The sequence below is a fragment of the Artemia franciscana genome, chromosome 16 (genome assembly GCF_032884065.1).
Source record: "Artemia franciscana chromosome 16, ASM3288406v1, whole genome shotgun sequence".
In the NCBI taxonomy this organism is placed as follows: Eukaryota; Metazoa; Arthropoda; class Branchiopoda; order Anostraca; family Artemiidae; genus Artemia; species Artemia franciscana.
Genome location: NC_088878.1, coordinates 23,383,602 through 23,408,691, shown reverse-complemented (window position 1 = coordinate 23,408,691; position 25,090 = coordinate 23,383,602). Strand labels below are relative to the sequence as shown.

Below are 25,090 nucleotides of genomic sequence, written 5' to 3'. Positions count from 1 at the left end.
TATTTTGTTTTGATGGCGCTGTAATGATTTGTCAATAAAATCTTGTAATTTATTTATTTATCATACGCTACATTATTCTTCATGTACTAGAATGTTTGTTATACGCTAGATTGAAGTGGACAGTAATAATAAACAAGAAAAATTAATCAGAGCTGCCTCTTAGCAACCAATTGACACTATTTGTAAGAAGCTGGTTGCCAAGACGCGGCTTAGATATGTGTAACAGAAAATACAAAATTATGATACTAGAAGAGAAATCCAAAAGGAAAATTGATATCACAATAAGATATTAATTTTTAATGTATTGAATTAAGTTAAAAAAAAAAAAAAAAAAAAAAAAAGTCTTGTAATGATCTGTCAACCAATGCTTTTAAATGAGGGCGTACCCTTGGTATATTACCCAGCATCAAGGAAAAATAGCCAGAATCCAACACTATAGAACTATCTAAGGAAGCAAGATCGTAATCAATAAATTAAGGAGAAAAAAGGTAAATCATCTATATAAGAGAACGTTGCAGTGGAAGTAAAAATAAAAGATAAATAAGAAATAAAACAAAACGAAAGCAAGAAATGACCGCTTTTTTTAAACAGAGCTCGTTAATTTGATATTCCCAGCTTATGCTCAAAATTTTGTAATGGGGACAGAGGATCGATCATTTAGAATAATTCAGAGTTATGTTCTTTTCTTTATATATTTGTTAGTATCTGTGACACCTAGCCAATCACTAACCTGAAAAAAATCACTTGATGTTATACAACTAGTATCTGACACTATTATTATACAATGGTGGCGAAGTTACCCCACCCTGACGGATTCCTTTCCAAACTCGAAATAAGGCTTTGCTTATTACGTAATCATGACGAGTAGGTACTTTCATGACAACACATAATCTTGCATACAGATTTATAAATAACTGCAAAACTGAAAGATTGAGACCTCGCTGCTGCGCACTATACAGCAAATACGATTGCACACTAGAATCGGAAGCACGAGAGACATCATGAGCCGCAAGGATGAGAAACTTGCCACTATTCTCTGTATCCATCAGAACGTTGGCAAGTACATAATGCACGTGTTCCCGACTATAGCCTTCCTTAAATCCAAACTGATTGTCCGGAGTTGAACAAGCCTTATTTACCTCCTTAACCACTAATAACTCCAGCAATTTACATAGAACAGAAGAAACTGTTATAGGTCTTTAGGAAAAACATTGCCAGCTATCTTTATCTTTTTTCGAAACAGGAGTTAATATACCAACACAAAAAGACTTGGGGACAATGCCAGAATTAAAAATGATTTGGTAAAACAAATGTAGATGCTGCAGCAGCTTATCACTTGCATGTAATAAATGAAAACCATATAATTGATCATAACCCCGCGAGAACTGTTTTTGAAGATGAATGATAGTACTAAAAAAAATATCAGAGGCTGTGACTAAGAAACCAATAACTGATTCAGTATCAACTAGACTATCCACAAGTAGTTATTCATAGCGGGTTTCTAACGCTAGATCAGCTGGAAAAAAATCGCTGGTGAAATACTTGATCCATACACTCTCACCGGGAAGCTTTGAAGCGATTACCTTTTGACTTTTTTCTCCTGATGAATCTTAAGATTTCCTAAATTTCCAGATTAACCTAGGTAAAGAAAATTAGGTTTACTGTAGGTACCCGGGGTGCTGCAGGTTGGATGCGGATAACCTGGGTGTGGCAGGATGGCAGCACTTGGGGTAGTAAAAACCTTATCGCCTTCTATGATTGTGAATGAATAGATGATAGTAGTAGAGATTCTAATATGAAGCTGTTTATATTCTGACAGCTAAATACTCTAAAGGCTTCCTGACACAAAAAATCAATAAAACTCCGAAAAAATTTCTCCATCAGAAGAATGGTGCATTAAAATGAACAATGGATCTTCTTTCTTAATTTTTGCGATAGATTTGTAACGGACACTTGTTCTATCTAGCTTTATGTATACTTTCTTGTTTGAAGGCATTGAAAAATCCCCTATTATGTAACAACCCAAGAGAACATTTGCGTAAGTAAACTATCCTTATTATGAAACAACCCCCTACATCCATATCCTTAAGTAAAGAAACCCTATTATGTAACAAACATCGGCATTCATTTCCATAAGTAAACCTACTTCTATTATTTAACAACCAAAGAAATCCTGAAGAAAACAAACCCTATTGCGTAACATACAACTGTACTATACTGTTACAAAAAAAAACACCTTCTGGCTGTCATCGGAAAGGTGGGATATGAAAATTGATTTTGGCCCAATATTTACATGTCGAGAAGACATAATCTTGCGCGACTTGTTTTGGTTCTGGGGTGGCATTTATAATCCTTCAAAGCTTTGTTTCACTTGATAGATACTACGATTCAAATGCCTCAGAATTAAAAATGAGCTCAGTGTGTCAACAGTAATTTATTTTTTTCAACACTTATGACTGAATATAACGTTCGCTCTAATTGACTGAAACATTCTTAGTGTGGTGTGCAAGCTCTTTATGTTAAGGAAAACGTCCCAATGGATAAAGTCTTAATAGTGGAATGTGATAAACACATTCCATTATTGAACTTGATATACTTTGGATGTGAGAAGTACCTCCATTCAATTCATCAACCCGAAGATGCAGTTCGATATTTCGTGCAATGGATGCTTGAGAAGATTTCAGATAAAAGAAAATATCGGTCATTACTTAACAAAATTTGAATTTCAGCGTAAAGAGCTGGGTGTTGAAGAGGGGACAGCTCCTTTTTTTATACGGAATAATTTCTGTTGGTTTTAAATTTAATGTTACTCGTTACTTTCAGTTGGAAAAAACCTATTTTCTTTTATTTAAGAACAACCACAAGCCAAAAACATACATCATCATGATGAATCAGACATCCGAAGACTGAAAAAGCGGCAAATGTTTAAGTGAATCTAAGCTTGACAATAGGAAAAATTCCAAGCCCTTTTAAGAGCAAAAAAGTTGAGTGATGATACAGTATGTGACGATGCTCTGAGATGCTAAGGGTGGAACTATAAAAAGGAGTAAATTGAATGTAAATATGTGTGTTTGTGTGTTTGTCTGTGTACGGCTGTGTAGGTTTAAAAAAAATCCTTCTAACCTATCTCAGCCTTTAGTATATTCCCTTATGAGCCTGGTAGTAGTACTTTTTTCCCTGAAAATTCCTTTTCTTGCATTTCTGACTTTTGAATAAAGATTCTGAACCTTGAAGTTGTTAGCGTACCCTGAAAATAATGGAAACATAACAAAATAATGTAATAAAATATACTGTTTTAACACTGAGTTTTAACACTGTTTCATATATAACATGATTGGTGTAACTGTTTCAATATGTATTGAGCTAACTCTCGAAGGGATTACACCTGTTTGAACTTTTGAATTGTTTGAGCTTGATTCTTTAACCATGAATTAATTCAGTGACTACAGACATTGTGCAGTCTGATACTTGAATTTATCGCACAATCACATTTTTGGCGTTTTAAATTGAGAAGATTAGATACGATAGCCAAGTGTGGTGTGTAGAGAATATTGGATATAATTTACCTGCGCGTTGATTACACTGTTTAGTTTCGAGTAGGATTAGCAGGTGGGCTGATCTCACACAGTTTGGACTGATTGTTCACTTGGATACATTAGTGAGGCTGGGCCCTCACAAAAGATAAGTTTCTGTCACTTTATAATCTTTTATTTATAAGACATGAATCCTGCGAACATTAAAATCGGTGATTTATTCCTAGCCAAATTTACGGGCTATCCCCTCTGGCCAGTTCGAATCCTAGAGGTAAGGACGACGAATACCAGAGACTGCAAATTTGTCGTTTTTTGCTACGGCAAAAAGCACGATCGTCATCTTTTATCAGTCGCTAATCTTCTTACTTTTAATGATAATGAGAAGGAAGCATCAACAAAGAAAACTAAGGGTGTAAATCATGCTTTTGATGAGCTAAAAAATCATCTAGATTTTTACCGGTAGTTCCTAAAGAAAGGGCAATATTTGGTAACGGATAGCCAGCTTTTGGATCCCACTGCTAATCTCCGTAGCCTAGTGGCCGCTACAGAGAATGAACTTGCGGCTACAAAGCAAAATCTAGCTGAAGAAATCAAGAAAAAAATTGTCGAGAAGCTGAAAGATCTGACATCCCAAACTGCAGCCAATATTCCTGCTAAGTTTCCAGTTGAAACGATGGTTTCTGAAATTTATGATGCTGTACGCGTCGAGTTTAAGCCCAAATTTGAATTAATCGAAAAACTTCTGAAAACCTGCATGCATATGATTGAATTACTACAAAACCGTGTTAATCAGTTTGAGCTGAAACTAGATGATATAGAGCAGAAAGGGAGAAATGATTCCCTGCTATTCAACGGTATCAAGCAGATTTCTTCACAAAGTGTTGGTGATGCTATAAAACACGTATTGCTTGTAAAGATGGGCCTAACTAATATTGCTGTTTCAGACATAGTTAGTGTTAAGCGATTTAGTGTTGGTTCAAATATTGCTCAAAGACCAGACAAAGTTGTCCCTGTCCTCGTTCAATTTAAATAAAAAGAAATAGCCCGCCATGTATTTAAAGCAAATAAGCAGCTTATTGGCTCGGGATTGTTTGTTGCCGAGAATCTTACTAAACGAAAGTGTGATCTGAGCGCTTCAAAGAGATAAGTTTGGAATTCGTAGTGTGTAGTCCGATCGAGGCCGTATTTTTGTACGCGAAACCGATACTGCTCCGATTAGGCGGATCTTGTCAATTGACGACCTTGTATAGTATTTTTGATTTATGCGTCTTAAAATTGTTTTTTCTCCATTCTTCTATTCTTTTTTAATGGTATTCTTTTTCGCGTTTTTTTTACATATATTCATATTTAATTTATTATTTAGATTCATTATTATCATTTCTTATCCCCATGATTTACCTGTCTTCCCTGTTTACTCTTCTTCCTCTGTTTTTTTTTCTTTTTTCTTGTTTATACTGGAGTGTTACTTTTAGTTTTTTTTATGTGAAAAATGGTAACGTCTGATCAAGATCGTTTTAGTCTTCAGGATTGTTTATCGAGAGGTATTGCTGGTGATGATGGTATAACGAGTGTTGAGCTAAAGCCTATGAGGGAGAGTGATTATATTCGGCTGCCGCGGAAGGGTATCTACCTCCCGGAAAGTTATGATGTTGGTAGACTCCAGGATGAAAATTTGAGAAAAATTTCCAGGAACAGTTGAATACTAAACTTGAGAGTTTAGAATTTGACAATGTGGAAGAAGGATGGAATAATTTTAGAAAAACAATTTGTGAAGTTGCTGATGGTGTCTTAGGGAAGAGTGCTAAGACTGCAACTAGGAATATTACTGAAAAAGCTTTAGGTTTAATAGAGAGTAGAAGGGCTTTATACAAGAATTATCTGAGTGATAGGTCGCTTGAAAACAAAAGGAATGTAAAGAAAGTCGAGAAAGCATTAAAATATGAACTAAGGAGATATGAAGTGGAGGCCATGGATAAAATTGCTGAGGATCTGGAAGATGCGGCTAGATGGCATAATAGTAAAATATTATACTGGCATGTTAATAAATTGAAAGGGAGTAGTCAATCCGGACTAATCCCAGTTAAAGATAGAAATGGGGCCACAATTAGTCAATTAGTCAATCCGGACTAATCCCAGTTAAAGATAGAAATGGGGCCACAATTAGTGATAAGGAAAAAGTTAAAGAAAGATTGGTGGAACATTTTGAGAATGTGCTAAACCAAGATACAGTTACAGGAAAAGATATAGATGAAAATGAAAAAGTTTGTGATACCTTGGATGTGAAGGAAGATTTGTTTAGTGAGGAAGAATTAGCCACAGTACTAAAACGATTAAAATATAATAAGGCTCAAGGTGCTGATAGTGTGGTAAATGAGTTTCTTAAATATGGTGACTCTGAGGTTAGGAATAAGCTACTGAAGATTATGAACATGATTTTTGAAAAGGGAGAAGTACCTAGTGATTTTAGGAAAACCTTATTTAAACCACTCTATAAAAAAGGTGACAAGAGTGAGTGTCGTAATTATCGAGGTATTAGTCTGGTCTCTCTAGGTAGCAATTTACTGAGTAATATGATACTTTTTAGACTGAGAGATACTGTAGACAAAGTTTTAAGGGAAGAACAGTGCGGTTTTAAAAAAGGTAGAGGATGTGTCGACCAAGTTTTTACTCTTAGGTTAATAATTGAGAAGTCCCTTCGTTGTCAAACACATTTGGTCCTCAGTTTTATCAATTATGTTTAGCGGTCGATTCTGTTGATAGAAGAGCGTTAGCAAAGGTCTTATCCTTATATGCTATACCAGACAAATACATTAAAGTGATTTTTGCTATGCACGAGAATAATACTGCTGCGGTTAAGGTAGGAAATGAGGTTGGCAACTGGTTTTGTATTAAATCAGGAGTTGTGTTCCTGATTTAGGTTGTGTTCTATCCCCCTTTATTTAGGGTTGTGTTCTATCCCCCTTTATATGGATCGTTACAATAGACTTCGTCTTAAGGAGCACAGGAAAGGCAATTGAAGGCCACAGAATCAAATGGGGAGGAAAAACGCTCCTGGACTTAGATTATGCTGATGATTTAAGCATATTAGATGAAAGTGTGAGCAAAATGAATGAATTTTTAGAGGTTTTGCGAGTTCAGGGTGCTAGAATATGCTTGAAAATTAATGTGAAGAAGACTAAGTCACTAAGGTTAGGAATAAGTGAAGATGAAAAGGTGACGTTGGGTAACGAAAAGACTGATCAGGCTGGCAGCTTCACTTACCTTGGTAGTATTATTACTAAAGACGATGGGAGCAGTGAAGATGATAAAAATAGGATAGCTAAGGCTCAGGGTATTTTTTCACAGTTAAAAAAAGTTTTGAAGAATAAAAAGATAAGTCTGCAAACCAAGATTAGAATATTGGAAGCTACAGTGATGACAGTGGTCAAATATAACTCTGAAGCATGGGCGTTCCGAAAAGCAGATGAAAATTTACTAGATGTATGAAATGTCCGCGTAACTACGAGTTACCTACATACTTTAGAAATTAATTGACCAATTTTCTTCTTCTTTTGATATTATAGGATTATGTGAGACATTTCTTAGCACAAACCAGTCAATCTCTCTGTATTCATTTCCAGGTTATGATCTTTGTATCAAGAACCGAATATTGATGGGTCGTGGTGGTGTTGGTTTCCTTGTGAAAAATTGGTTGAATTATCAGGAAAAGGATAATCTTAGTATATGGATGGAACGTAAGGTTGAAGTTTTTTCAATTGAAATTGGACTTGGTGGAAAAAAGAATATAATTAGTATGGTGTATAAGCAGCCCAATGCTCACTTGGATGATTTCTTGGGAGGAATGAGTCAGCTGATATCGAAAGTACCGTCTGGAGCAAGTCATATTGTTATGGGTGATTTTAATTTTAACCTGTGTGATTTATCCAGTCATAATGTTGATTTTTTAAATTTTATGATATCGAATGATCTATACCCGCTTGTGAGTGCACCTACGAGAACTACTGGACAGAGTTCAGCCCTAATAGATAAAATTTTCGTTCTTTCTGCTAATTTGAAGCTTTGTTATGCTGATGTTGTGACTTTTCCTGGTTCTGACCATCTTCCTTTGGTTGGTGGTTTGAAGTGTCAGTTAGGTAGACCCCCCCCCCCAAAAAAAAGAAAATAAAGACATGGTTGATGAAAAAAAAGTATCTTCGAAAGTATATGGAGGAAGTTAGTGTCATCGATTGGATTTCGCAAAGGGCACTCGACGAAGAATGCTCTGCAACATCTTGTGGAATCAGTGAATAGTGGCATAGACAGAGGTGAAACACCATTGTCTATATTTATTGATATTCGCAAAGCATTCGATACAGTTGATTTTCAAACGCTACTAAGTCAGATAGAGTCGTTAGGTGTATATGGAATGTGCCTGAAATGGTTTGAAAGCTATCTCACAGGAAGATCTCTCAAAGTAGTCTTGAGTGATGTGAACTTAGCATGATTTCCAGCAATGCGTGGAGCACAAACAAGGTTCAGTGTTGGGTCCGCTTCTTTGCCTTATCTATGTTGATCTCATGCGTTTTTACCTGAAAGATGTGTGTCTTACCTCGTTTGCTGATGATACCGTTTTAACTGTGTTTGCCTCATCTGCGGAGGAGCTGGTGAGAAAAGTGAATCTTGCACTGGAAAAGCTAGAGGTCTTTACCTCATTAAGTGTACTGTGCGTAAATGCGCGCAAGATATCTTTAATAACGTTCTGCAGAGTTGGTGCACCTCTAGATGTGTATGGACTCGTAACTTCATGTGGTAAACCAATTCAGCAAGTTGATAATTTCCGCTATCTTGGTTTTTATCTGGATTACCACCTGTCATGGAGATGTCACAGTGACGCTATTTCATCATAAATTTCCCGTTTGGTTGGCATACTTCGGTGTCTGCAGCACTTTCTCCCACAGAGGATACTTCTAACTATATATTATTCGTTGGTTTATCCATATATCTCCTACGGCTGCCTCCTATGGAGCAGCAACTTCTTATCCAACTATAGAAGAGTGCAACTTCTACAAAATAAAGCTGTTAGAACACTACGTAGAAATGTCCAGGATGTACATGACACTTGTGCTTGCTTTATGTCGCTGAAGCTCCTTAATGTCGGTCAGATAAGAGATTACCAGGCTGCTGTATTTGTGTTTCAGTGTATGAATGGCCTAGCCCCGGATGTCTTTAAGAGTTTTTTTTACCAAACAAATAGTGATCTGCATAATTATGGAACAAGGCATAGTAATGATATAGTTGTGGATTTACGTCATGGTACCCAGATAACTTTGAAGACCACACTGCCTTTCCATGACGAAAGTAAAACAGTTCAAAATAGGAATGAAACCTTTTTATTGACAGCGAATAGATATAAAATATCCAGTTAAATAATTTTATATCTATTCACTGTCAATTAAAAGGTTTCATCCCTATTTTGAACTGTTTTACTTTCGTCATGGTACCCGGTCTTCATTCTCAATGAAACACCTGGGTCCAAGTGTATGGAATGAATTACCAGTAAGCATTAGGGCGGTGGAACACGTACCTCAGTTTAAAAAGAAATTAAAAGATTATTTTTTGGGGGATAAATGTTGAATTTTATTATGGTTGGTAGGGTGATTAGGGGAGTAAGGGTGGGGTTGGGAGGTAAGGGTGGGGCTACGGAGGTAAGGTTGGGCAGCGGGGTAAGGTGAGGTTGGTAGGAATGAAGGGGGGAAGGAGAGTTGTGCATTAATGAGCAAGAGAGATTGGATTTGTTATTATAGATAAGTAGATATGTGGACTTTCACGCAAATACAAACCCTCATAGGTTTTTCCCAGCGCGAAAGTGTTGTATTTTATTTATTTATTTGTGAATGTTGAAATAAAAACTTGAAATTTGAGACTTGAAAACTTGAACCGCATCACACACTTCATCCTTACTAGTATTGGGTTCATTGATGTGTCTGTTTGTAAACTGTCGATGATACTAGTAACTTTTGTAGCTGCTTTATTTTTCATCAATATTTCTTTATAGTCCTTTGTTATATGATCTGCCAATATCCCTTTTATTTTATTTTTGACTTTATTATCTATTACAACATTATTTTTACATTGATTACAGTTTCGACACATAGATAAGATATGCATTATGACATTGGTGCACCAGTAGGTCTTTCTTTTCCCCTGTTTTTTCATTTGAATGCTAATACCAGAAAGACGGCGATATGTTCTATCAACGGGTAACGTGTTACCAAAACTATTAAGAAGAATTTGGCCCTCGTCAATAGACTAAGTGTCTTATGTTTAATTTTTATTTCATTTAAGCATAATTTTTATCAAGAAAATTTCTGAAAAAACGCCTTAGGAATGATAATATGTGGGGGAAGCTGCATATTGTCATTGTGGCGTGAATTGCCGTAGGAGGGTATCATATCGGGGATGGCTTACAAAAACACGAACCAATGGATTTAAAGCATAATTTTTGTCAAAAATCACTGAGAATGTAATAGGAATTATAACATATATCATAAAGACGTCAAAGGTCAGTCATAGTGTGTCACGGTGGGTGTATTAATATAGTGTACTAGCTGTTGGGGTGGCGCTTCGCGCCACCCCAACACCTAGTTGGTGGGGCGCTTCGCGCCCCCCCAAGCCCCCCCGCGCGCGCAAGTCGTTACGCGCCATATTAGTTACGCGCCATTGTAGTTGTGTCCCTGTGTCCCACCTGTGAATAGAGATAGATATAAATATATGTTTTTAACTACGTAAAACATGCGAATATACAACATTCTTCGCTGTCCCATTGTCTGTGCATATAAATAGATTGTCAGGTTTACTGACTCTTGAACATGCAACATATAATTGTCCATGGGAAAAACAATCCGTATTCAGATCTATACCTCATTATTCTAATGATGTGTCCCTGTGTCCCGGTCGTCATTTATATTCCCTGTGTCCCGGTCGTCATTTGTGTCCCGGTGTCCCAGTTTGTAATTTCTCTTTGAGTGTCCCGGTCGTCATTTATATTCCCTGTGTCCCGGTGTCCCGGTGTTGTGTCCCTGTGTCCCGGTCGTCATTTATATTCCCTGTGTCCCGGTCGTGATTTGTGTCCGGGTGTCCCAGTCTGTAAAATCTCTTTGAGGTTCCCGGTCGTCACTTATATTCCCTCTGTCTCGGTCGTCATTTGTGTCCCGGTCTGTAATTTCTCTTTGAGTGTTTTTTCTCTTAGTTTTTTTTTAGTTTTTTACCTTTTTTCTTTTTTCAGTTTTCTTTTTCTTCTTTATTTTTCAGCGTCACTATGAAGTACATATCGACGAACCTTTGTTTTTTTAACTTAAATCTGGTAGGCATTGATGACCTTATCCAAGTCAAAATCCCAAACCCAATCATCATCGCTATCATTTTCAGTTTTGATATGTTTTGACTCTCGCTGTCCAGGTGGATTTTCATCTAACTGCGCGGTTTTGCGTTCAAATATCGTTAATGACGTCACCGTCAAAGCAAAAATGACGACAACTAATTTCATGACGTCAGTCAACACAGAAACATGACGTCACCTGATCCACAGACAGACAGACAGACAACTTATTTTTATATATATATAGATTACAAGGGAATTGCTTACAAAAACACGAACCAATGGATGTAAAACATAATTTTTATTATGAAAATATCTGAAAAATGCCTTCGGAATGATAATATGAATCACGGGAATGTCACGGGAATGCCACATATTGGCACGGTGGCTTGAATATGCATAGTCTTGGCTCAAAGAAACGTGAATATTTTTTCTTTAAAACATTTCAGAAATAATCGAACGCGAAAAAAGTGTCTGTTTTGTCTTCGTTTGCGAGTTTCATCTACTAGCGAGAAAACATATTTCGAAGTAGACCTTTTTTCTTCTCATTATTACTATTGGAAGTAATAAGGCTTCAGCTGCATAAAGTGTAATACTTACGGCTCTTTCTAAATGTGGTTTTGCTAATACTAATAATTAATTTAATACGAAGATAAAGCAATAAAAACGATGCATTTTGAGTAACAGCTCTTAGAAATATCTCTTAAAATGACTTAAATTTACCGATAATTACAACCCTCACCGGTACCCCCAGAATTAGTTACTAGGCTGGGCCTGCCATATATTGTCACGGTTGCGTGCATCTGTATAGTCTTGGCTCAAAGAAACTTGACATTTTCTTAAACTATATTAGAAACAATCGAATGCTAAAAAGTGTCTCTTTTCTTCATTTGCATGTTTTATTTTACTAGCGAGGAAACGTATTGTGAAGTTGGCATTTGTTTCTTCTTATGAGTACTATCGTAAGTGACATGTAAGATTGACATGTAAGATTGCCAAGTCATGTAAGATTGTGTCACCCTTAACATAAGTAATATTCCCTATTATGTAGGCTCCTTTGCTTGACTAGTGGACTCTATCAAGCCCTATTACGTAACATCAAAAGAAACCCCGAAGTAAACAAAGGCTATTTCTCAATATACACCCATTTGCATGAGTAAACAATACCTTATTACGTAACAAGCACCTATATTTGAAAGTAGACAACCCCTATTACATAGCAGCCAGGGAAACCATGATTTGGCATGCCGTGAAGGTTTTCCTGACCCGTGGAGTTTTTAACCAATCAAAGAAGCTATTACGTAACGCGTACGTATGCACCTTGACTTGAGGACTCTAACAAGTCATATTACATAACATCCAAAGAAATTATTTACATAAGTAAACATACCGTATTATGTAACATGCACCTTCATCTTAAAGTAATCAAACCCTATTGCATAACAACTGAAGAAAGTATTTGCATAGGCAAACAAACCCTATTGCGTAGCAAATAATGAAATAATCCACAAAAGTGAAAAAATGTTATTACCTAACAAGTACCTGCGTCTTGAAGAAGTTTCAATAAATGCCCGGATCTGAATTCGAAGGCAATAATGTCCGTCTAAATCCAAAAAGGCCTCACTACTCGCTACTAACCTTTGGCTGGCAGATATGTCGGTTGAAAATCTTACGTATTCAAGCCTTCAAAAAGACTAAAAATGCATACCATTCGGCTAAAAATATGGTTATGTGAGGGCTTTGGAGTTGCAAGGTCCACAGGCCCACTTCGTACTTTTAACAATGGAAATCAAAAATATTTGTTTGATTCCTCTGCAAACACGGGGACACATTCTCACCGTTTTACCAATTAGCTGGTAGTTGAGGACAAAAAACTTCATCTTGGACTTGGAATGGGCTCTTAGATGAGCCAGTACTTCCTTGTTTTGCATCTAGTTGAGACGTTGAGACTAGGACCACCGCTGTTCCGAATTAGGAGTTGGCTTTTTTTGTATTGAGTAAAGATTCTGCGCCTTTTCGCACCTTCCGCAATTTGGTCTTGTTCATGTTTGCACGGATTCAGAACTTGACTATTTTGCAGCAAGTCACAGCTATTCTTCAGCTTAAACTTCGCCTGTCTTTGAACTGACCAAGGATTTAGCTACTTTTTGCAGAGTGCAAGGACAGTGCAAGGGTAAGTTAGAGCGGGTAAAAACCTTTAAAAAGCGATCTAATACAGATTAAAATCCCTACCATGATTTCAGTTTGGACAATTTTCTGAAAAAATCAAAATTAATAATTAAAAGCACTTTGAATGTGCTGACAGTCAGTAATGGGCCCGTTAAAGTTAAAATAGCTCGGTTTCTATTCGATCCAAGAAAAAAAAGGCTCAAATGCATAGACGTCTAGATACAAAGTGAAGTTTCTGTTGTTTTCCCTTTTAGAAGGGTGACACTGCCCCTCTCTTTGTGACTCCCTGGTGGTGCATATGAACATGCTTTGGTTTTATAAAACAACAAACTAAATTTCTTTACGTGCTCCGTAATAAAGCAAATTTGTCCGGTTTTTGGATAATTTTGAGTCAAATTAGTTCCCAAAAATTTTCATTTAATGTTAAAAAGCTGCAGGAATGTGAAATGGGGGGTCAATGGGAGAGGGGCTAGTTCCTTCTTGACCGTTTTTCCCCTTAAAAATAGTACTGGAGCTTTCGGTTTCTGATCGATAAGGTGCCACTCTCAATTTTGTGAAACCATGTGATCTTTGCGAAGTGGCCGGGAAAAAAAGAGAAATTCATCACTGTTTAATAATAAGTCAGCGCTTGTAGGTTGACTCTTTCTACGAAGATAAGTCAATCAGCGATATGATATTCTGAAATTGGAAACTTAAAATCTACAAAGACGTCTTCATGTGAACACACATACTCTCACGTAGAGATTCATTCTATACGTCTTAATTTCTCGAAAGCCTTTTCCTTTCACCGCATGCTTGAAATTTCTTTTTGACACTTTTTCCAAAGGTAGGTTTTCTGGAGCAGTTTCTCTCCAGGATTTAACCAAAATAGACTTACCTCGGATTTACTCATCTGGTAAGTTTTGCCGGAGCAACAGTTTGCTGTGTTTGTTAGCTGTCCTAGGACGCGTCATGTGTATCTCAGCTACTTTGTTTATGGAGATGGAATAGTGATTGCTTTGTTTCTAGTTCCCAATCTTCTGCGTTACCTTGAGTCATATAGGTTTAAATCATGATAATGTGTTGAAATTTTATATTAAATAATTATATAGTCCGGAACATGCTAATATAGACTCTCAATTTGTAATTGGACCATCTACAGTATCTCATATACACAGTGAGGAAAAACGCAGTGAATACAAAAGAAAGGGGAGTAAAAACATAAAGAACACAAAAAGAAAACGCCACAAACAAAAATAGAAATCATATACTAAATTAGGAATGTCTCACTTGTGATTTCAGATACAATTATAAATTGTAATTCCAAGAACCTTATAAGTTTGCAAAGATTAACCAAGGACAAATTAAGTGACAAAAAATAAATGTAACCCATATAAACGTTTAAATGTAAAACGAAAAAGAATGATTGTTACTCTTGATAATTTTTAACATTAACACACGCTGAAACCAATGTCCGACTTTGAATTCCTTTAGATGCCATTTTAAGCAGTAAATAGTCGAATATAAGCACTTTGGCATATCTTGAGGGGCTTCCTGGTAGAATAAAAGTCCAATTGCTACAAAGAAAAATTATGATGATGTGTACTACATCGTCAAACTACTCGTAACCTGAACTTTCTATCAAATTTTCAAAACTCCTACTAAGAGAAAACGAAAAAAATATGCAGTCCCCAAAAAACAAATATTTACACTCATTAACCAAAAATACTAGCATGATTTAATAGTTCCACTAAGCAGCTCCTCAGGAATCGCGAAAATGGGAAGGTGGCCGTTCGTATTTATCTATATAATTAAATTTAAAAAAATCAAGTTTTTCAAAGTGCAAGTAAGGAGCGATATTAAAACTTAAAACGAACAGAAATTATTCCGTATATGAAAGGGGTCGTCCCGTCCTCAACGCCTCGCTCTTTACGCTAAAGTTTGACTCTTTGTCACAACTCAACTTTTTAAAACAATAAAAAAAAAACTTTAGCATAAAGAGCGAGGCGTTGAGGAGGGGACAACCCCTTTCATATATGGAATAATTTCTGTTCCTTTTAAGTTTTAATGCTCCTTAATTGCAGTTAAAAAACTAGTTTTTTTAAATTTAATTTTCGATCGTTTTTGAATTAATGCGTGTTTTGATTTTGGCTCACCTCATATGAATAAATAAAATGAAATTTACATTTCCTCAATACCTTGCTCTTTACACTAAAGCTTGAATTTTGTCTCAAATCTTTAAGAATTACCCCCTAATATACGTAATATTTTGTGTTTGTTCCACCGTTTTAATGCTGCTCATTACTTCCAGTTGAAAAAAAAAAATGTATTTATTTTCTCATTGCTTTTTTTTTTAAATAAGGCAAGAAAATCCTGCACCTCCTTCATGATAAATTCCTCCATCAGTGGGAGGAATATGTGGGAGGAAAGATCCTCCCTCATAACCCCGTCACTCCGACCCACCCCCCACCCCAACGCGAACAAATCCCTCTGAAAACGTCTGTACAATTCATAATAACCGTTTCTATATGAAAACAATGGTCAAAGTTTGTAACTTGCAGCCCCTCCCCCGGAGACTGTGGGGGATTAAGTCGTCCCCAAAGACATATTTATTAGGTTTTCGACTAAGCTTAACAGAATGACTGTCTCAAAACTTTGATCCGGCAACTTTGGGGAAAAGTTGCATGAGAGGGGGCCTAGGTGCCCTCCAATTTTTTTGTTCACTTAAAAAGGGCACTATAATTTCTAATTTCCGTTAGAATGAGCCCTCTTGCAACATTCTAGGACAACTAGGTCGATATGATAAACCCTGGGAAAAAACCGCGAACAAAACAAAAAACAAATGAACAAGCATCCGTGATCTGTCTTCTGGCAAAAAATACAAAATTCCTATATATAAAATTCCTATTGTAGATAGGAGCTTGAAACTTCTGCATGAAGTTCTCTGATAGGCTGAATCTCGTGATGTTATTTTCATTACGATTCTATGACTTTTAGGGTGTGTTTCCTCCTATTTGCCAAAATAGCGCAAATATTTTCAGGCTCGTAACTTTTGATTGGTAAGACTAAACTTGATGAAACTTAAATATTTAAAATCAGCATTAAAATACGATTGTTTCGATGTAATAATTGGTATAAAAATTCTGTTTTACAGAGTTTTGGTGACTATTCAGACGGATCGCTCCTTACTACAGTTCTTTGCCACGAACTGTTTGATTTATAAGTGTCTTTAACTCTAGAGAATACTTTTTTATAGGAAAGCGTTTATTTGTATACATAATAACACCAGAAGTGTGAAATACAGCAACACGCCCAGCTAACTCTGTCGGTGGAGTAGGTTGCTTGGATCCCAACCTTGAAAAAGTAAAGAATTGAGAGAGTAAAAGTCGCCTTTTAAGTAAAAGCTGCAGTTTTGGAGAAAAAATCGATACTAGACTATTTTACGCATTGAGACGAATAAAAACTTAACTAAAACGGCAGAAGGATGAGTAGATCTTCTTAAATGAATATTTCCAAAGTTAATGTTTTGTCACATCTACCCTCTTTTGCCTCACGGCTTGGGGACCGATTTTAAAGTTTCAAAGACAGTTTTGTGGGGGGGAGGAAGTTACTTTGAGAGACACTATTCTAGAATTCCAAAACATTCATACTAGGAATAAAATTAATCTTCTTAAGAAAAATATTTTCAGAAATAGCAGATTTGGTTTAAAAGCAAAACTTGTTGGCTTTTTTAGTATAGCTTTGTATCTTAAGAATGTCTTTGACGAATTAAAAATTCGGCACATTAATATAAAAGTGAATAAGGAATTCAGATAATTTGAACTTGAGGGATAGCAACTTTGAAGCATTTTAAATGTGTGAAGCAATTTTTTTAATTTCTTTAGCAATAGAAAATGTATCAAAATATAATATGTGTAGTCAACCACTTGGATTTATTTTTTAATTTCAAGACTAAAGGATGGCCATATTTGGATTTCTAAGGGTGCCACTACTGCAATCATAGGGTGGCACTTTGAAAATTTTGCTTAATAAGTTATGTATTTGGATCCTATTTTGAAAACAAAGTGGATTAAGTTACAACAATGTCCCTATTCTGTGTTACTTCTTGTTTTTGGCGCAGAACAGAATTTATCGCAAAGGCTTATTTGTAAACTGTTTTTTTTTCAAAAGCCCAAATATTTGCAACTTTGGACAACTTAGTACGACTTACTGAGTTTCCATTTGTCCATCTATTTAAAATTCCAAATAGTTGAAATTGGGACTTGGCTTTTTTCATTTTTATTGTTGTAAGAAAACGTGGGGAGTATATATCCTGTCAAATATAAATATACTTTTAACATTGTTGTCATTTGAAATTTTGACATGCCCCCTTCTACTTCATGAAGGAGCGTTCTTCAAGTTGAATTAATACCTTATCAAAAGAAGGTTTGATGACAGGACGGGGATAAACTTCCGAAAACCCTTAAGTCTAGTTCTGATCACAGCTAAAATATCATTAGGAAATGAATAAATAGATCACGAGGAAGTGAGCAACTCAGTCTGAAAGAGAGTTTTTGGCCCTTGTCAAGTTTATCACTTTAAAAGCTTGGTTTTGTCCAGTTTCCAAGCCAGTTTACTCCAGTATTTCAATACTTAGAACTTTGGATAAAGGAGTAAAAAATAAAAGTTAGCCCAAACTTTTTTTTTCGTGCATAATCTAGATATACAACGTTTGATATTGCCCACTCTCGGAATTTTTTTGCCCTCCTTGCCTAAATACCCCCTACGGGGTGCGTCCACTCCACTAAGACAAATCAACAATAAATCATATTATGGTTTTACCACATGCGCTTTGCTCAACATATTGATTTATAACAAAACGCGGGTCAAATTTAAAAAATTGGAGAATTGGACAAAGTTTTGTTTACCAAGCCTTAAACTATTATTAGACTTGTTCACACATGGAAATGGTTATTGTCAGTTTGGCTATGAATACTTTTCCATCAATTATTAAATTGACACTTCTTCCCACAAAAAAATGATAGGGATGTAGGGACGAGGAATTTTAGTGCCATATATTCTGTTGCTTTAAACTTGTCTTACTACTCAGTTTTTACATTTAGTCTGTGTTGTATATAAGGGTGCCACCAGCGGAAGAAAGTGATGCCCCTCCCCGTTAAACAAGAAGAAATTAAAAAAAATGTATCAAAAAGGGATGCCCAAATTAAAATCTTGCTAAAAAAAATCAAGTAGTAATTACCCCCCCCCCCTTCCGTAAAACAGTATCTTAGAGATACTACTCGTATTATGCAATCCAATAAAATATGCAAATAAACTTTAGTAGATTCTTGTTGGAATGATTCCCCTTTTCAAAAAGATCGACGCATTATTCTCAAAAAACATTCCCTAAACATCGTTTTCCATCCAGGCTAATAAGATTGTCATGCTTTAAGACCGAAAGATAGATTGAATCATAGACAAATAGGAAAATATATCAATTTACAGATTGAGACACATGTCTGTGTTGAGTGAATAATGTTATTGATAAATAATTAAACACTCACGAATGGACAATCCAGAGGCTAATCTCACTAAGTTCAAAAGAAAACAATAGAGACAATTCAAAAAGAAGATTCAGAGTTTTTACTGCAAAACATAAATTATCCTGCTTGAAGTTTATGCTCACTTTGCAATTTTTGGCAAGTTTCATTTCTGCTCTCCTACAGGTTTAATGTATGTACGAAAGACACAAATTTTGCCATCAATCCATAGCTGGGATTCAGCTCTATCCACCTACCGGATTATATTTTTGAAACCTAGTGTATATGTTTTTTTTAATTGAAAATACATCGAATATTAGTTGAAAATTACTGAAAGATAGATGATTTTCCTATTTTTCTAGGCAATTTTAAACGTTTCTACAAGAAAAATTCTGAATAATATCGAAACTCTGGCCCAGTGAATGGATAGATCGGAGACAAAGGAGCCCAGTTATATAAGCTTCTTGTCATTCGGAGCAATTCACAACAACATGCTTTTCGTAAAATCGCTTAAAGGGGCTTAATCCTTAAACTCTTGCCAAAAATTGTTGCTCATTTCCTTAAGTGTGGAGAATATTCTTAATTACATCTTAGATACATATTCATCAAATTGTATTAAAGAGAAACATTATTTCTTTATAAGAAAAATATTTTGTACATATAGAAATAATGCCTCTCTATCGATTCTAGGTCCTTCTGGGATTAATTAAGGAATGACCCTAAATGATTAGCCATTAATTTTTAAACATTAGCTAAATTCATAAACTAAGTTACAATTTAAAAATGATGATATTTTGCTTTGCAGTAAGTATCCAACCTATGAATGTGAATATTTTAGCTTTCTAGAAAGTATCAAGCACTGTTGCTGTTTCTACTGCTCTCAATAGAACCACCTCTACCACGAATAACTCCCCGGACACTCCTGCCATAGTGGCCTTTACTACGACTACTGAGATATCTGAGATATGCATTTATCTCTACTCCTGATATCTGATATCTCCTGATATCTGAGATATACATTTACTACTCCCAAAACAACTTCTAACATAACAGCTAATTCTGTCCCTGCTACTCTGAACTATCTGACCTGCTGTTCTGACCAGGATTATTCCTCTGACTGCTTTATGTTAGAAGGCTATTACTACAACCACTTCATACCAATATTATTCCTAGCTCAACTACTCCCACCATGACTTCTAGTATTATTCATACCGTGACTGCCTCTAACACCACTACTCCAATCCCAACTACCCCCACCCCGGCTACTCCCAGTGGTTCTGCTGCTTCAAGAAATTTTATTTCCCTGACCAATTCTACAACTTGTACTCCTTCCACGATTATTCCTATCACAACTCCACATAGTACATCCATTCGTACCACAATTAATCACACCACAAATAATTCCCCCGCACCATAATTCACTACTTCTACATTTATTGATAATATTTGTTAGTCAATACAATTTTTATTAAAATCAAAATTACAAATGAGTCGATTTAAAAACAAGCCTATAAAATTTCTAGAACGGTAAAAGGTGAATTTAATACTTCAAACATACTTCAAATATTATATTATATTAGATTTAAGCTTAAAACCGGCCAAAAACTTTGAAAATTAAGAATGACTAGAGATGCATCACAAGTTAGTGTGATGCCATTTCCTTCTCACATCTTTCAAAACGCCAGCCTGTTATTTGTGCTTAACTACAAAAGAATAAAGCTTAATTTTTTTTACTGTTATATGAAAAAGAATTAAACTACTGCTTAAACTTCTAGAAATTTGTTTTTGACATCAGCATATTTGTAACATGTGTTTCAGCTTTACTTGTCTTTTGTACGACTCAATTATTTTTCAGTTCTTCCTTTCTTCCAAAATTATCTTTTCAAATGGGAGGAAAATCAATTGTCTCATCGAAACCTTCCAATCCAAGCAATCTGTTTCTTTTCCGCTGAATCCCAAATGAAACTTCAGCTTTTTAAAGAGTTTAAAGACTGTGTTAACAGCAGGCTTACTTGTGGTAATTTCCTCTTTTTTTAGTGCGACTTCATGTTTCGTTGTATCTCTCTTTGTTATAAATTCTCTTTCTTCATTGATAGAGATTTCTTTTCGTTTCAAGTTTGCCACCTTATTTCGACTGATTCTTGCTGGTTCTGAGACTTAGATCCACTCTTTTTTTCGTGGAGCCCTCAGCTTAGATACCAATACAGTTATGAAAACTCGATTTATTTTTGGGACACAGTGCGCGGTAGCGATACTAGCGGCTGGAGACAGGAAACTGGTAGCACAGCTTACATACCAATATTGGTATCTAAGCTGTGTATGTAACAAAACAAAATTGCGTTCCCACCAGTGGTGCTGTAGTACGAATTACGCGTCGGAGCGCGGGCTTGGAGGAAGCGCGAAGTTCAGAGCTCTGTACCAAAAGCTTCTCATGGGCAAGATAGGAGTTTTCATAACTGTATATTGGTATCTAAGCTGTGGTGGAGACGGTATTTTTTAATTGAACCGAAGAAAAAATTGTTCTTGTAGCTAGCAATTGCAGCTGGCAAGTCCTTGATTCTGGCATGTTGTTATTTTTTGACCCGTATAGGGGCAATCTATAGCCAAATTTTAAATATCATAGGCAGTGCGATGTGAAGTAAAGAGCGATGTGGGCACAATGTATTATTTATTTTTTTGTTTAGATACGCACTTCGTATCAAAGGAGTTGTCGTAGAAACTTCAAAAATGGCTCATTTGATTGAAAATTAAAAGGGCTATTGCCCTCTTTGATAGTCGAGATGATTGGAGAGCAACTAATACCCCTCGTAGGCCCACCATTTCCCCAAACACTTTCAATTAAATTTTTGAGATAGCTATTTTGTTCAACGTGGTTGAAAGATTCGAAAGTTATGTCTTTGAGGATGAACCCCCCCCCGCAGCCATCAGGGCAAGGACTGTGAGTTACGGCCTGGTGGCATATAGAGTTTACATAGAAAGGGTAATCGTCTAAAGTTCCAAATGGGCTCATCGTATTGCTAATCAGATGTTTTAGTGCCTTTTTTAATATTCAGAGTGATGGGAGGGTGGAAATCCTCCCTCTTGTATTTTCCCTAAATGCATCTGATAGAAATTTTGAGATGACTATTTCTTGTCGTAGAAATTTCGAAAAGAGCTCATTCTGTCGTAAATTGAAAGGGCTAGTGCCCTTTTTAATAGTCGAAACTGTTTGGAGGGTGACTAGCCCCCCTCCCGCACCCAACATATCCCAAATCGATTAAATCAAAATTTTAAGATAGCCATTTTCTTCAACGTAATGGAAAGGTCCATAACTTATGTCTTTGAGGATAACCCCCACAGCCGTCAGAGCAAGGGCTGTAAGTTATATCCTGTGGGCAAATAAGCTTCATATAGAAAGGGTGGACGTTTAAAATTCGGAGGGGGCTCCTTGGATTGGTAATGAGAAGTTTTAGTGTCGCTCTTAAGATTTCGAGTGATCGAAGGGTGGATACCACACCTCTTATTTTCCGCAAATGCATCTGATAGAAATTTTGAGATGGCTATTTGTTGTCGTAGAAACTTCGAAAAAGGCTCATTCGATTGTAAATTGAAAGGTCTAGTGTTTTTTTTAATATTTGAAAAGGATTAGAAGGCAACTAACCCTCCTCCAACGCCCATCATTCTCCCAAACACATCCAATCGAAGTTTCGAGATAGACATTTTCTTCAAGGTAAATAAAAGGTCTGGAAATTATGCCTTTGAGGATAACAACCCTCCCTCCCCCAGAGCCCTCAGGGTAAGGGTTGTAAGTTATGCCCTGGTGATATATAAGGTATATATAGAAAGGGTGATCCTATAAACTTCGAAGAAGCTCATTGGATTGGTAATTAGAATTTCTAGTGCCCTTTTAAGATTTAGAGTGATCGGAGGGTGGATATCCCCCCCCCAATATCGCATTTTCCCGAAATGCATCAGATACAAATTTTGATATGGCCATTTGTTGTCGTAGAAACTTCAAAAAAAGCTCATTCAATTGGAAATTAAAAGGGCTAGTGTCTTTTTAATAGTCGAACGTGATTGGAGGGCAACTAATCCCTCCTCCCAAACTCGTCATTTTCCCAAATCCATCCAATCAAAATTTTCAGATATCTATTGTGCTCAACGTTATTGAAAGGTTTGAAATTATGTGTTTAAAGATGACAACCCCCCCCCACAGCCCTCAGGGCAAGAGTTGTAAGTTTAGGTATACAAGGCATGTCAACCCCCTCCCAATTATGCAAATGGCCCATTATGCTTTAAAACTCGGTGCATATAAGGTATGTGTAGAACATGTGATCGTATAAACTTTGGAAGGGGCTCATAGGATTTGTAATCAGAAGTGCAGGAAGGTATAATCTTCAAGAAATTTTGAGGGGAAAAGATGAAATGAATCAGAACACGCCCTTTGTATACAGGTTGTCAAAAGGGCGTAACAGCAATATCTTAGGAACAGCTTGGTGTCTGAAGTTGAAACTAAATAGGCTTTTTTTGAGGGATGTTGAACTAATCAAAAGAAAATATTTGTGTCCTAATGCTACTGCTTCTATTCTTACTACTTCTACTGTTACTATAACTAGTGATTCTACTACTACTCTTGCCACTAAGGCTTAGGCTTCTACAATTAATACTACAGCTACTACTACTACTATTGCTATTACAACTAAGGATATTAAGACGAAAAATTTGGGATATATACAAACTGTATGTTACTAAATCGAAACACACTATACTCACACAGGTTGTCAAGCGGATGCATCAGAAATCCTTCACGAATGGTTGATGGTATTTATTTAGCTGAAACTTTCAGCGTTTGTTGAAAGGGCTGTTAAAGAACCCAAAGATGCTATGCGCACACTGTTACTAATGCTGCTACTACACAAGCTAAGGGTATGAAGGTGAAGCTTATAAGCAATACATAGGCGGTGGACTTTCAAAAAGGCGATGAAGCAATATCTGAAGAATAACTTATATTAGTAAATTAAACCTTTAAGGGTAAGTTGAGGGGAATTTCGAACTAGCCAGAAATTTTGTATTTATGCTTTTGATACTACCACTACTGTCAATATAACTAATGACGATAAGGGTATTAAAGCAAAACTTTTAGGGAACGTTTTAGGATTTTCTATTAAAGGAAATAACTGTATGCATGCAGGTTTTCAGAAGAGCATATAATCAATATAATAGGCAGCACCACTCTATAATAGCTAGAAATATCATTGAACCTTTAAAGCTGCTACTTCAATTCAAAATTAATATTTCTGAGGCCGTTACAAGAGTAATAAGAGATTGGAGGGTAAGAAGCCCTTCTCTCAAGCCCGTTCATTTTCCAAACGCATCCGAGTAAATTTTTTAGACGGCCATTTTGTTCAGCATAGTAGAACAGTCCAGCAATTATGTCCTTAGGTATACAAGGCATGTCAACCTCACACAATTATGCAAATGGCCCATTATACTTTAAAACTATATATTGCTTTAAAATATATCAAAAGGCATTGCGTTTACAGTTGCCAATACGAAACCTGTGTAATATATCGAGAACGACTGAGGGCATTAAATTATACCATTTAGGGATACTACTATTACTACTTCTATTCTTATAATTTCAATAAATAAAAAGAGCTTAATTGTATCCAGGTTGTCAAAGATAATAGACAAAATATTTTGGGGTTTCAATATTTAAGCTTTCTATAACTTTTGATGGGTAAGACTAAACTTGATTTATATATCTGAAATCAGCATAAAAATAAAAATCTTTTAGTAGATCTACTGGTATTAAAGTTCTATTATTTAGAGATCCGTTTACTATTTAGTCGGGTCGCTCCTTACTTATTGTTCCTTACAACGAACCTATTGATCTAAAACCTGAAAGCCATTAAAAACTATAAAGAACTTGAAAATAAAAGTGAGCTAATTTACCTTATACGTAAATATACCTGTATGTTATTGGTCTTTAATAGCAGAGAAATGGCTAAACTTATAGTCAAAATTGATACATCTATGAAAACCAAGCTTTCGTTCTATCGAAAACATGACACCCCATTGACAACTGTAAAAAACTAGAAGAGAAATGCAACAAAAAACATGTTTATATACAAAAAAATCAGAATTCTAAGAAACTGTTGGTTCAAATTTGGGACCTTTGGAGAAGTTTCTAAAGCCTTCGCAGTGCGCAAGCGCACTGTCAAAAACAGTGAGACCGAAAGGCCAAAGAGCCTTTGGGGGAAAAGTAAAATATTGTATGTGTATTTCGAGATGAATAAAATCCTATCTTAAATTAAAAACTGCCTCATTAATAAATTCGCTTTGAATATGTGAAACCTTAAAAAATCCGTAAAAAATTGCCAATCAGCTTTTCGTAAGAACTCGTTTTCACTCTGTTCTGGCGATATTTCTTTCTTCATCTTTTTTAAATTAGATTGTCATCTTTTTTAGCTTGAAAGGCTATCAATATCTTAAGCGATGTATCATCCCTTTCAAAATATTGACATCCAATAATTATTCTTATGATTGAAGGG

The 25,090-nt window shown here is 35.9% G+C and overlaps 1 protein-coding gene across 1 annotated transcript in view; it reads left to right on the top strand.

Moving 5' to 3' along the window:
* Nucleotides 1–13,912: 13,912 nt before the first annotated feature.
* LOC136037241 (adenosine receptor A2b-like) overlaps nt 13,913–25,090 on the top strand; it is a 157,513-nt gene continuing 146,335 nt past the window's right edge. Inside the window, exon 1 of the mRNA XM_065719856.1 lies at nt 13,913–13,954. The gene's annotated coding sequence lies outside the window, so the exon portion shown is untranslated. The remainder of the gene's footprint in view (nt 13,955–25,090) is intronic.